The following is a 14,907-nucleotide window of genomic DNA, read 5'->3' as shown; positions in this document are numbered from 1 at the left end:
TGAGCAATCTGGTGTAAAGTTTTAACTGGACTAAATCCAGGCTAAAAGATGGAACAAAATTAAAATCATTTTTAAACAGGGAAGTCAAAGGTTCAGAAAAGGATGAATCAGTAAGAGTATAAACTGAAAAAGTATCCATCATATCGGTAGAGGTGGGGTGAGGGGGTAATATTTAAGATTGGACCAGAATTTTATGACTCATCTTCTTGTTTTCCCCTTTGCTCTTTGTGGAAGACTTCTGTTGCAATTGCTCCTGCTATTGATGGGATTAGAATATACTGGATGTTCTCATGAGTACGAGTTAAAAGTGGTCATTTCTGAGCATTGTACTAAAGGGGATTCCACTGTGGTGTGGTCAGCATGTGGTAGAAGTTGTTCCGACAATGGTGGATCATAGAAATTAAAGAGTCTGTTGTCAATAAGAGATGTACCAGCCCTATTCAGGGGGTTGGGGTAAGCTCGGCCATTGTTATATTGATTTTGATTCCTTTCCAGTTTTTTTTAAGTTTATATAACCTGTTGGATTGCTATGCCTTGTCAGTCATAGGAAAAATGTTGTTAAGCTGCTGAATGTATACAGAAAAAGCAAGTTGATGGTGACAGAATTGTGTAATGCCTTATTGTCCAAATTAAGCTCACTTACTTTAGCCTCATTATCAACCTTTATTAATTTTATAACATTAATATAAAATAAAAAGGCGTTACAGCTAGAGAGTAAAAAACACAGTTTAATGAGCAATGATGAAAAAATAGGTAAGCGCTTTTGAGGTTGCCCTCTTCTGAAGACCTTAATAAAACAAATTCACATATTGAAAGTTTAAATACAATTGACAGCCAATAAAAACACACATTTGCTAATGAGGCAAACCTCTTTTTCTTAAAAGAGGTTTTAAGGAGACAGCACTATTCAAGCCATGTGGAACATAAGCTTTAAAATCAACAATCCATCTTAGCTCGATGTACTATGTTTCATTACATAAATCTCCTTCTCTTTGACTCTCATTAAATTTCTGTAAAACCAAAAACTTAAAATTATGATCCATACTGCACTCAAATACATGTTTGGCCAGTGCATTTGTCAACTTATTGTTATGTATGTCATTCAGATGCTCAATAACCCTCTCCTTCAGCTTAAGGTTCATCTTACCTATATAGAATCCACTACACAAATTGCACTTAGCCAAATATACTATATTTTTAGTGCAACAGTCTGCATAAAAAGAAAACTCTATTGGCTTAGAAGACAATGGGTGCATAACCATGCAAGTCGACCATGTATTACAGCAAGCTTTACAAGCCCTAGAGGCATATGTCGCCTTGAGCTGTGAAGCAAATCATTCATTTGTTCTATTATGCTTATAACATAAGCGTTGCTTCAAATTCCTGCTATTCTTGAAACTAAATTTGGGGACAGGCTCTATAACCCTACTAATTTGGGGGTCTGTTAATAACTAAGAACCCTACAAAACTCTCAAGAATACTACTTCCTCTCTCTCATTTTCTCTACATTATTCCCAAGTTAAGACTGATTTCTTGGACATTAGTGTGAGTAAGAATATGTTTGATAACATATTCTCCATCGCTCTAGTATGCAACCCTAGGCACATTACCAAAAATATAGTAAAGAATCAGGTACTCTGTTATATAAGACTGCACACTGATGAGGAAAATCTTGAAGAGGCACTAGATGGTCTGCTTATAGATCTTAAGAATAGGGGTGATGGAACGGATGAAATAAACAATGCAATGAATGAAGTGAATTTGTTAGATTGTATCAAAATGAAACCCTATTTTTCTGAAAAGTCCCCTATGACTGTACATGATAATGGAAGAGTAAGTACTGAGATGGTGAATAGGTTATGTTTAACTTTTTCTGGGGATGTTAATAGAATTTGTGAGATAGTGAAAAAGAACTGGCCTATTTTATTAACATACCCCCACATTAGTAGGGTTATAGAGCCTGTCCCCAAATTTAGTCTCCTTAAAACCTCTTTTAAGAAAAAGAGGTTTTTCTCATTAGCAAATGTGCTTTTATTGGCTGTCAATTGTATTTAAACTTTTAATATGTGAGTTTGTTTTATTAAGGTCTGAAGAAGAGGGCAACCTCGAAAGCGCTTACCTATTTTTTCATCATTGCAAATTAAAGTGTGTTTTTTACTCTCCTGCCTCAATGCCTTTTTATTTTATATTATTGTTCCTTTGGGTCTGTTTGATTCCACCACTTTCTTTTTGTGCTCAATTATTAATTCTAACATTGCTCTTAAATAAAAGAATAAGCTTTCTAAAGAGTGTAGAGTCAGAAATGATACAGTTTGGGTACCTCCACAATCAGACAACCTTGTGAACAATATGTCTGTGTATACATTTGGATAGGTAAACATATTCCAACTGAAGAGCTTTCATGTTCCTTAATTTCTTTCTTTGAAAATATTGACTTGGGTTTGCAGGGTAGCACTATAGGTAATATGTTTAGATGAAATTTTAAATGGCTCATAAGAATGTAACCATTGTTCAAAATTACCTTGTCTAGACAGCATAGGATGGTTTCTGCTTCCAAAATCCCTGATGGTAGTCTCTATATGATGAATGTCTCTAAACTGGTCTCTGTGCAAATTAGTAACAGAAGATTTTCCATTGTTGTAAAAATTCTCAAGGGCAGCAGACATAGAAGAACTGTTAAATCCATTAGCCTTTTCAACAATAAAAAGGTTGAGCATAAGAAGGAGTAATGTATTAGGGCAGTTGTAAATGAACCATCATCTCCCCCGGCAGGGGGTGAGAGTGACTAGAAGAACTCAGAGGAGTTTACTGAGTTATAGGAAAGTTTTCCATATATATGTTGTTACCACAAGCAGATTCACCATTAACAAACAAAGAACCAGCAAAAGCCATACACCAAAAGTGCTAAAAACAAAGAAAATGTCCATGGGGCAAACAGCAACATCTAAAAATTAATTTATTAAAGCAGTACCTGAGCACATTCATTCTGACAGTTGCAGAACTTCATCAGAGTAACTAGATTACCTGATGCACCCCATATTTAAAAATGTATGACCCAATCACAGTACAACAAGGAAATTCATTCAGTTGAATCAATCATCTCTTAAAGGTAAAAAAAACATTAATGTTAAAATACACACAGTTCTGGAATGAGTCATAAAAAAGCATGTAAATAGTAATAGCAGAAGTAAAATAGTAAAAATAAAGGAAGATCAAAATGATGAAATAAAATACATTAAATGAATCTTCACAATCCAATCACAGGTTCATAGCCCTAAATTTAAGTACACTGCTGATGGAGATAATGCCACTATCCATTAATGTCCAGGGTCCTATTTGCAGGGATACATAATAAACTCTGCTGGGGTAAAGCATACCACATTTTAGTCACTGGATGATTTTGATATGTTCTGAGTAATTGATACATTTAAACCATTTACACTCAATGAAGTATAGTGCAAATCGGGTCTATATTATAAAGATGAATGTTCAACTTTTCGAATACCTAAACATCGACAGCTAAACAGAGAAAGCTGAAAACCGCGAACAGCCAATTCTGCAAATTTTTTCACAGGGAAAAAATTTGCTTGGCCGTTAATAGGAACTTGTCCTTTTCCCCAATGTAGAGCAATCTCAGAGTTGGTATATTTATTTAGGGAGGTGTGAGGGGCACATCCCCTCACATCGAGGGGGTGTGGAGGGTGAAGCCCCCCACTTGATTAGGGTTGAAAGTTTGTTTTACTGTCTGCCAGCCTAGTGAATTTTTTCCCTGTGAAAAAATTTACAGAAGTGGCCATTCGTGGTTTTCATCTGTCGCTGTTTAGGTGTCAACGTTAAGGTGTTCGAAAAACAAAATGTTCGTCTTTATAATATAGACCCGTGCAAACCATAAGAAGTGTGCTAAATGCAGGTCACTCCATCATGACATAAGTTCCATAATAAAAAGTAACATAAGTCACAAACAAGATAGACATAAGCATTGTGAAGGCATATAGATGTGCTTGGGGATGGCATAAAGGTTGCCATGGAAGGATGGCAAGAGATGATAACTCTGCCATGCCTATACCCTAATCTGGTATATTTATGTCTAATGTACAGTATTACGGATTACCTGGCATTTCATGAAAGAGGACTACTTTATGTTTACCTATGCCAATGTATCAGGTCTACATAGGACCTCAATAGCAACATGGGGATAATCGATTGCACTAAAGACCTTGAGCAAGTGAGTAAATAGGTACATTGTTGAGATTCAGTTCTTTCATGTTCTTGGGAACCAGATATGCTCCACTACATACTGCAGCACAATGTCGGGAATTCATGAAATAGAAGCTTTTACTATACCTAAGGTGTCCCCCATGGATTGTTTGAAAGTTTCTTTATCTATAATAGCTAATGTTACAAATATATTTTGCCCACAGGAATGGGCATACCATATAGAACAGGAGCCATATTTCATTTCCAAAGTAGAGACTTCCCATTCCAGCTAAGGTGTGTGTGTTCCCCTTGGTAGAAATGGTAGTTTAATAAATTAACTTACTCAGGCTCAAAATGTGTACATTAGCTACAATTGACATCAGCCTTAATCCACTACACCAATTGCCAGTTGGTTGAATTGCTCAAAGAAAGTACTTTTGTCATGTATTGGTTCATGCATTTTGTTTCACTGCTTAATGGAAGAAATGTTCAAAACTACAAATTTAAAATGCACTATAATAAAGTTCACTGTATTTAAGAAGAACTTCATTAAATTATGCATGGTCCTAAAAATGTATGCAGGGGCTCATGGTTTGAAAAAACCCAGAGACCAAAGTACATTTAATCTGCCACTGTATGTATTTTCAGTGAATCTGTTTCAGTTTCGATGTATTTTCAATGAACATGAGCTTTAATGCATTTTCAAAGAATGTGAGCTTCAAAGCATAAATAATTGACATGAGCTTCAATGCATTTTCAATGGTGGGAGTTCAAGGGATAAGCATCTTACTGTTGTGCATGCTGTCTGTTTTTAGAGTGCAGCTATTTTGTTTAGCAAATTGCCTTTAGTGTCTGCACTTTAAAAAATGTACACAGTGTTAGCAGCATAACAGGTAGCATACTCATTTTGCATGCTGAAAAATGTGGGTTCTACTCCCACATCATATAGATGGATTGCAAACAGTGCAGTTTAACTGGATACTGGACTTCTGAGTATGTCATTCTTCACATGAGATGTTATTATTTATTTATTTATTTCACATTTGTTAACCAGGTTAGTCCAAACTGATTTTGCAAACAAACCCATTTTTAGTGGAGACCCGAGGGGGAAAAGCCCCAGCAAACATAAGTAAAGGTAAAGTGACAATATACAAACATTAAATAACAATCATAATACAAAATAATTGTAAAAAAAGAAAAGGTTATTAACTATTTGCATTGCATTGATAGCAAGCAAACCATTTTCAATGGAGACCCAAGGGGAAAGAGCCCCAGCAAACATAAGCAAAGATAAACATACAGGAGAAAAACTATTAAAAACAACACTGCAAATACAAAATTAATTATAAAGAGAAAAACAAAAGAAAAAAAATTATGAGCATTAAGGGTTGCACTGACAGTAGTGAACTAAAATGCACTACATATGAGAGGAAAATCAAAAAGATAATCATTGCTCAAAAGAAGGACAATGTATAGACATTGATAGGAAGTGGGGGGAAAAGATAGTGTGGAGAATGGGAAGGGGCTATAGTAGGGCTATAATAGTAGAGCTGAGGGTTTAGGAGGTTAGTTTAGGCAGAAGTTACTAACAAAGAAAGAAAGGAGATGAAGCAGGATATAAAGTGTGAGAGACTAAGATGACATGTGGTCAATGCAATAGCATAATTTCAAGTTTAGTAGGTGGGATTTAAGCTCCTGTTTAAAACAGGGAAAAGAAAAGTTGCATCTAATATGGAGAGGGAGTTTGTTCCAATTTAGGGAGACAGAGTGTTTGTAAAGTAGTTTGCCAATATTCCTTTTGGGTTTATAAACTGAGAGAAGATGCTGTTCAGCACTCCAGAGAGGCTAGAGGGGAGAGTAGGGAGCAACATGGGAGGTGAGAGCAGTGCACTCAGAGGGGTTGTTGAGTATGGAAAAGGTAGTGTGGAGTTGCGATTGTAGGAGAAGGTGTGGAAATTCCTGCCACTGAAGTTTGTTTAGTGAGAGGCAGTGATGTGAAGAGAGTGGTTGGTTTAGAATAAATCTGGCAATTTTGTTGTACGTTTGTTCCAGTTTCTGCATTGAGGTAGTTTTGATATTGTTAAGGATGGGGGAAGCATACAGAAGACTGGGTAAGAGAAATGCCTGTGCAAGAGTGCGTTTAGTAGCAGTAGTGAGGAATTTTTTGTTCCTGTAAAATAGTCCAAGTTTTTGGTGGTTTTTTTTTGATGGCCTGTTGTATGTGCAAGTCAAATTTTAGTTGGTCATCAATTATTACCCCAAGGAGTTTGGTGGGTGAGGCAGGGGAGATAGTGGTGCCATCTAGGGAGGAAAGAGAAAAGTTGGATTTAAGGTGAGAGAGTGTCTGAAGTAGGAGGAGAAGGAGTTGAGTTTTCTTAGGGTTAAGGGTTAGGTGATTGTTTCTGAGCCATTTTTCAACAGAGATAATGGAAGTCTGAGTTAGTGTGTGCAGTTCAGAGATAGTATTGGAGATAGATAAGAGAGTAGAGTCATCTGCATATTGTATTACAGATGAGAGACTGCAGGATGAATGTAGGTTGTTGGTAAAAATGTTGAAAAGGAGTGGTCCAAGTATAGAGCCTTGGGGTACTCCTGTTTGAACACCAAGGAAAGGTGAGAAAGCTTGCTGCCATCTAACAGCTTGTTTTCTGCCAGTAAGGTAGGATTGGAACCAGCCAAGAGTAGAAGGGGAGAGGTTTAGGTCTGAGAGTTTGTTAAGAAGGATGGGATGAGACATGGTGTCAAAGGCTTTTGAGAGATCAAGGAATAGACAGGAGACAAGGAGGTTGTTATCCTAGATTCTGCAACCTTTTGAATAAAGGATAGTAAGGCAGTTGAGGTACTGTGTTTAGGGTGGAATCCATGTTGCGAGGGGGTGAGGAGATTTTTGTGAATGAGATAGGACAGTAGTTGAGTACATATACATTTTTCAAGGATCTTAGAGAGCAGTGAGAGAATAGCGATTGGTCAATAGTTAGTGGGTTCAACAGAGTTGCCACCTTTGTGCAGTGGAGTGGTATAGAAGGATTCCCATATTTCTGGTACAGTAGACTCCTGAATGGAGCGGTTGATTAAGATAGATACAGGAAATGCAATAGAGACAACAGGAATTTTCAGAAATTGAGGAGGAGTTTATCAGTGGAGGGAGAGCATGGTTTTAGTTTAAGAAGCAGAGATTTGATATATTTAGTAGAAACAAGTTGCAAGGTAAAAGGCTGAGAAACAGAGGAAAATAGAGGTTTAGTGGGAGGTGTGGGTAACACAGAAGAGTTGGGGTGAGCAGGGTTACCAGAGGGTAGGAGTTCAGAGATGCTGTATATGAAGTGTTTATTGAGTAAGTCTGCAATTTCAGAGGGAGAGTGATAGGGGAAAGGGTTAGGGATGGTAGGAGAACCAGTGTGGAGCAGGGATTTGATAGTAATCCAGAATTATTTGGGGTCATTTGGGTGAGAGCTTTGAAATTTTGTTAAATATTGGTGTTTGTCCAAAATAATACATTTTTACACGATTTCTGAGTTGCTTATAACCTTGGAGAAATCTGAGAGTTTTAGTGGTTTGGCATTTTTCCATAGAGCATCTCTTTCATGCATCAAAGCATAAGTAGCTTTGGAGAGCCAGGGTGTAAAATTAGATTTGGTTCTGATTTTGTGAGTTGGGGCAAGAGAGTCTAGGGCATCAAGGAATATGTGGTTGTATACCATATGATCAAAGCTTTAAGACTTTTAACATTCTAAACGGAGATCTCCATACAGTGTGGAATGGGAAATTTTCCCTTTTCCTTGCTGTAGTGTGATCCCAGAGTTGGTATATATTTACGTAATGGGGATGTGGGCAATGCAAGCAGGGGTGTGAGGGGTGCAGGCGAGCTTGTTCTCCTGTGGACACATCCAGGATTTTTTTTTTGTTTTTTTTTTTAGATGTTCGAAGTCTTAAAACTTCGATCATATGGTATCGGCCATATGAAATTTAAAGTTCTGACACTTTGGTCACCTTAATGGGACCCATAGATATATATATATATATATATATATATATATATATATATATATATATATATAATTTATATATATATATATATATATATATATATATATATATACATATATACATATACATATATAAACTGTATGCAGAACTCTGTTTATAATAACTGTAAATGAACAATGAAAAATGTTTTGTATTTAGAGGGCATGTACTGGCTGCACTCATTAAAACCAAGAATGATGGGCCTAGATAACATCCCAGAATGTCTCCTAAAGAGTGTAAGGACCCTGGGATCATTATTTAACTATAGTCTTAAAATAGGCTTTGTGTTAAATGAATAGAGGACAGAAATGGTCATCCCCCTTCATAAGGGAGGACATTCAACAGATCAGGGAAACTACAAATACATTAGTCTGACTAGTCTTATTTGCAAAACCATGGAAAGAATTATCATGGAATTATCAACAAGGGTATAGGAGACCTCCAGACACTGGATCTATCCCAGTTTGGCTTTGTCAGAGGAAGGTCATGCTTACTAAATCTGCAGGACATATTTGAAAAGGCCACTAAGGCAATAGATGGAGGCATTGGAAATGGTGCATACTACCTACATAAATCTGGCTAAAGCATTTAATAAAATATCAAATTTGGGCATTGTCAACAAACTTATGCAACAAGGTATAAACCCCTTTATAACATGCTGGATAGCTATCTGGCTCACTGATACAACCCAGAAGGCTAGAGTCATTGAGGTCACCTCCACAAAGAGACAGCTCTCCAGTGGAGTACCCCAGGGATCTGTGCTAAGCCTAAAGCCAACTCCTCTTTGGCATCTACTTTTTGAATGTCAAAGCTAATGTGAAAGGCCTCTTGCTATCCAAGTTTAGAGACAAATGCAAACTGAGAGCAGTCATTAAAGCACACCCAAGATTAGAACACCCTTTAGGAAGGTCAAACACAGACAAACGCTCTGTGCCATAGCCATAGCTTAAAATTCACTAACAAAAAATGCAGTCTAGTACCTTTTTGAAAATCAATCACCGTGGGTATTTATGTCATCAATAAAATGCCACTAAAGGCTGATTTGCTAGTCAGTGATCTGGGATCTCATGTAAATAGTAACCTAGCTTTTGACCAGTATGTGTCCAAGGTAGTAAGAAAATCCTTCTGTGTTTCTCAACCTGTAAGCAAGGGTGTGGCATCTAGGTCCAGAAAGTTCATCATACCACTGTACTTGGTCATCATCAGATTTGTCATAGAGTATAATGCTCTGTTTGCTATGTACCTGACCAGACAAGTGTAGCAATTGGAACATATACAAAGGTTCTTAGCAAAAAGAATACAGGGAGTAAACAAAATGCCAAATGCTGATCACCGCAAAGCCCTTTCTCTTTACTTGGTATCATAAACTTCTGAAAGGTGATCTTTGCTTGGCATACAAGGCATCCCTGGACTCTATTCTGATGAACCTCTGCACATATGCAAAACAAACCTAATCAGAACTGCTTGAACAAAAGACCTAATTTTGCTTGTGACATAATTAGGACATATTCGAGAGAAAAATATCTTTCTCACAGAATTCCCATTCTCTGGAACAGGCCCCCCATACATGTGAAGCAGAGTTCATCCCTATCCCTACTTAAGTTCAGTTTGGACCAATGCAAGGGTAATTGGAAAATCTACCTTTCTCTGGCATCTATGTCTGTTATAGAAAGTGGTGGTCATTTATCACCCCTTATATAAATAAAATTTGTGGATCACATTTGGGCTGCACTGCTTGGCTTATAAGGGTCCTAGTGGTCTAGTTTAGCATAAGCCTTGGAACCAATGACTGTCACCGTAGGCTAGGATAAGATGACGTTAATGTAAATGGCATAACAATTATTCTAAACAGTGTGAAGGCAGGATCGTTAGGTAAGGCTGAGTTGCAAGTAATGGTTAGTTGAACATGATATTAAGAAAGTGGATTTACTATAACTCTGTAAGGTGTAAAATCATATGCTTTCCGAATGATGTGAGGACAAGTTATTTTTTTTTTTATTATTTGAAGAGGTATTGTCATGAAGTCAATTATTCCTGCAGAAGGAATAGTTCTGGGTATGCCCAATGGCATTATGATCATAAGAAGTCCTGGATATGGGAAGATTATGCTCAATGCTAAAAGAGCCCTTAATATATAAAAGTCCTTAATACAAAAGAGGTTATGTAGGATGGTTAAAAATAAGGGTGACCCATTTTATGACTGAGAGACCCTTGTCTTTGTCAGGAGAGGTCCTTTGGTGCTCATATGGTCTAGATATTTTCATTGAGTAAAATATTTGACTACCTGAAATTTGAAGTAAATTTGTTTTGCATTGTTGTCATATCGTTAAGGCTGATGGTAGCCTGCATAATTTATGGGTACTGCTTAGCCTTAGGACTACACTACTCTGGATTATGCTTTTTGCCATACTACTGCTACATACTGGACACCTGTCATTTAGTTAGAAAGTGATCCATCAGCAGTTGTGTTGTCATTGCTTACTTAAGCATCTTACATGTAAAATAGTAAATCTAAATTAACAGGGATTGTTTATAGTTGCAGTTGGTGATCATATTTTACAATGACAATTTAATGCCTTTAGTCTTTTATAACTGGCAAGTAGTGTCTTTGACGTATTTCACTGTTTATTAGTTATTCTTATACTCTAAATGATTTTTTTCTGTGAATTTCTAATTTACTTCACTGTTAAATATTGTGTAATTTATTTTATTTTAGTTTTGGCTAGTTTATGTTTTTTTTTCTAATAAGGCTAATTTTTTGCAGCCTTAGTATAGCAGTTTCAAAACTCACCAATCCATGAGGGCACCTTTTGGTCAGTCGGACATTTGGCTCACTGCCTGTTGATCTCTAAGACTTGCTTAAACATAAAACATTGAGGATGAGGAAAAATCATGTAGCTAGAACTAGGAAAATCTCCTTCTCTATGTATCCAACCCTGGATGGGGGCTGTGTCAGGATTAGGGTTACCTAGTACTACCCAAGCATGTAGGGTCATGGTGTGGAGAACCCCCCCAGCCTACTACCCAAGCATGTAGGGTCATGGTGTGGAGAACCTCCCCAGCCTTGTGATAGTACCTCAGTACCACAGGTATAGAACTGTTATCTTCAACTCGTCTCACAGAATGATGACCAGAGTAATGCCAGGTGGATAAGGACACATCAAGAGTTATATGTGACTTGCTCAATATGGTCAACCTGGTATTTGCTATGGAGATGTGATTGGATGAATGTTGACAGACTTGCTAAGAGTCTTGTGATCTACTTGGCCTTTGTACACTTCACAGCCTAGGTAGTGAAACACTGGTGTGGGAGGAGCCATCACTTATGCATCAAGCTTGGTGTGGTTGAATGTGAAGGGTGGAGGATCTAAAACCTTTCAATATATCCACACAAGAGAAGTTAATTACGTTTCCTCTTTCTGCACTATCTACCACATGACCTCAGAGCATTTCTGTAAGAACTCTGTGAACTCCTCATTAGTTTACTGCATGAATTCCCTCGATGGTCAGTCTAATAGGATTTTAGTAAATGTGCCAATGATAGACCATTAAACTTACCAAAGAGTTGTTAGGTTTTTCGAGAGCTTACCTTTTTCACTCAAGTGGTTTACACTGCAACACTTGCATTCTTTGTATCTCATCTAGACTATATGATTGTATCAGTGAAATCTATAACATATATTTTCATGTCGTACTTGTATCTGAGATTGAATCAATATTTGTATCTGTACGTTGTATATGTATCTTATGGTTATGTATAAATGTGGATCTTTTCTCCCCAGGCCTCTGATGAAAATGGACATTTTGCCCAGTCGGACTTTCCCAGTAAATAAATGTAAAATAAAATAATATGGACATTCATTGGACTTAATCTTCTAGCTTGGTATTATGATCATAGATGTGAAAATGGAATCTCTCTCTTGCTCAAATCATCACTTTGTTTTGTTTTAAAATTAGCTGTTTCCTGGAATCTCTCTCTTGCTCAAATCATCACTTTGTTTTGTTTTAAAATTAGCTGTTTCCTGCGTCAGTCTTCTTGTACAGAGACAATCAAACACAGAAATCTTAGGGCTTTTAATTCTGACATTCTGCCCATTCCTGAATATCAGTGTGCATGCACTTGGCAATGGCATGTATTGAAACAGTTCCCATGTCTCTGGAACAGGTTGCCTCATTTAGAATATACTTAGCTCTGGTTGACCAACAGCTAATGATGATGTATAGGTAAAGAAAGACGTAAAAAAAATACAATGTAGCCTTTAATGTCCTGAAGATAAGTTACCTCTGGATAAACAGTAGGCCTTGCACCAAACAGATATCTCTGAGTAGAAGACTAATTTTGTGTCTAAGGAGCTCTCTGCTGTTACCTGCCCCTTGACTTAACTCTTCAAGTTGTTTGACAAGTTGTGTAGTTTGAACTGTATGTCGACCATCGAGTGGTTTCCTCCAATAATTACAAAGAAGCTATACTGTTTTTTGTAGACAAGATTTCCAACAAGAGGCAGTCTTTTCCCTGTGATTTGACCACAGGGTATAGCTGTTTGAGATGCATGACAAGATCATGTTTGGAAGATTTAATTATTTTGTGGATTCTGAAAAACTAATGGATGTTTTGGCTGTGCTTGTAACCTATTGTGTTTTAAACCTTGGCCGTCTGAGATTGGTATACTCATGGGTTCCCTATTGAAATGCCGGCACTTGCAAGCCCCCCCCCCACCCCCCTGAACTTATATATACCAACTCTTAGAGCACCATAACTTAGAGAAAAGTGACTGTCCTGATAAATGGCCATCTTTGTCTTAATATATTTAAGTCATTTTTTTTTTCATCTATTCAGTTTCTGTATTTTGGGACTTGCTCATGTTACCAAAATCTGCCTTGAATTTCTATGTGGAACTAATAATCTCAGAATCTATCTCACCTCCTTGTGGACTGGGGTATTTCAATACTTATGGAAAAAGACAATAATATCACTAGCACTTAAATAATCTTAAGATATGAATATACTGGACAATTTCACCCTCCGTTGAACCTTACATTTGTTAGGAAGTCTAGCAAGAAGGTGCTCTGCATGTCACTCTATACTTACCTGACATCTCATAACCAGTTTTATCCTTGTCTGTCAACAACAGTCCACTTATAAACCAAACAGCAGCAAAAAGACAACCACTGTTAGAGTTATTAATGATCCACTGATGGTGAGAGATCAATACCAATGTTTTCTTTTGGTCCTACATGATCTTTCACCAATGTTTGACCCAGTGAGTGTCTAGATCCTTACTGAACATCTGTGGTTGCATTGTGATTTATCATATGTTGTCTTACAGTGATTTTCTGTTACCTTATGAGGCATACTCAGCAGTTGGTATTTGGTTTAATTTCATTAGGCTCTTAATCACTGAAATGTGATGTACCTCAGCATTTGATTTTGTATCCTCTGTTTTTTACTGTTTAGAGTATGCTACTCAAGGATGTTATTGTAAAGAGAGGGGACTTTTTTTAATTAGACTTATGTGAATGACATTCGGTTATACCTCTCACTGTCTCAGGAGAATATAACCAGATTTTTCAGTAACAGAGGACTGCTTAGACTCAGTACCTACAATAATTTGAAAATCATCCTGGAATAGACCAGAGCAATGTTTGTGCATGGCAAAAAATAAGCATTATAGACAGGTATATATAAACATAGTAATATATTGGTGTTATTCACATCGTCAATAATGCAATAAATGATAGAAAATAAGTACAAAATTGTACCAGTATATAGTGCTATGGTTGCATTTTTGATATTAAGTAGTTACTGTTCTTGTTTCATAACTTAGGTCAAATCAGAATCAATTGCATTGCTGGCCCACCAGGTAAATGACACACCTTTTTATCTTATTGGCAAAATTAATTCCTATTAAACAAAAGCACAGCTTCCTCATACATCACTTGTAGCTGCAATAACAGATTTTATTTTTATTTCACAATACTAATCCTCCACACAAGCTCATTCTCTGCAGAAGGCTCCTCGTTATTTGAATATATTATATAAATCTTTCTCTGTTTTGTGGATCCATCTAGCAATTTAGTACATTCCCACTCAAATGTTTCATTAGCCTTGAGTAATGGACATGTGTATTCTTCAGTGTTCATATCTTGCGACTAGAGTCAATTTTCAAATTTGCAAGTAGTCATTTATATCTTGCTTAAAGTACAAGTGTGTTTTACTATCATACATATGACAATGGAAATTCATCAAAGTTAAGGTACAACTGTAGTCATCCATCTATCTTGTGATATGCCACTGTGAATCCATCCATCCTGGAGTATGTACTTTAATCTATAACTATGGCCATCCACACATTTTTGGGTATGGCACTTTTTATTCTTTCTGCTGTAAGTATAGCTCTGTTGATCTATTCATATATAATTACAGAGATGGTAATATGGCATACCTCCAAACATCTGGCATCTTTTAGGATGAGTTAGGTATTTCATTATGTAAATGCAATGTAGCAGATTAGTTTACTTTCCTTATGAGTCACCTCTCACATCAACTTTTTTACATTAGAGGCCCAGCTTATGTTACATTTTGTACAGGCAGCCACTCTTCTGTTCTCTAGTTGCAAAGTAGTACATAGTGACCAGTAGAAAAATGTCTTTCACTCTATAGAATCTTAGAGGTCCTTAATAGGA

This window comes from Protopterus annectens, chromosome 17.part0 (genome assembly GCF_019279795.1).
Source record: "Protopterus annectens isolate FY-2018-M chromosome 17.part0, PAN1.0, whole genome shotgun sequence".
Lineage (NCBI taxonomy): Eukaryota > Metazoa > Chordata > Ceratodontiformes > Protopteridae > Protopterus > Protopterus annectens.
The sequence above is the reverse complement of the archived record's forward strand: the minus strand, read 5'-3'. Positions refer to the sequence as shown.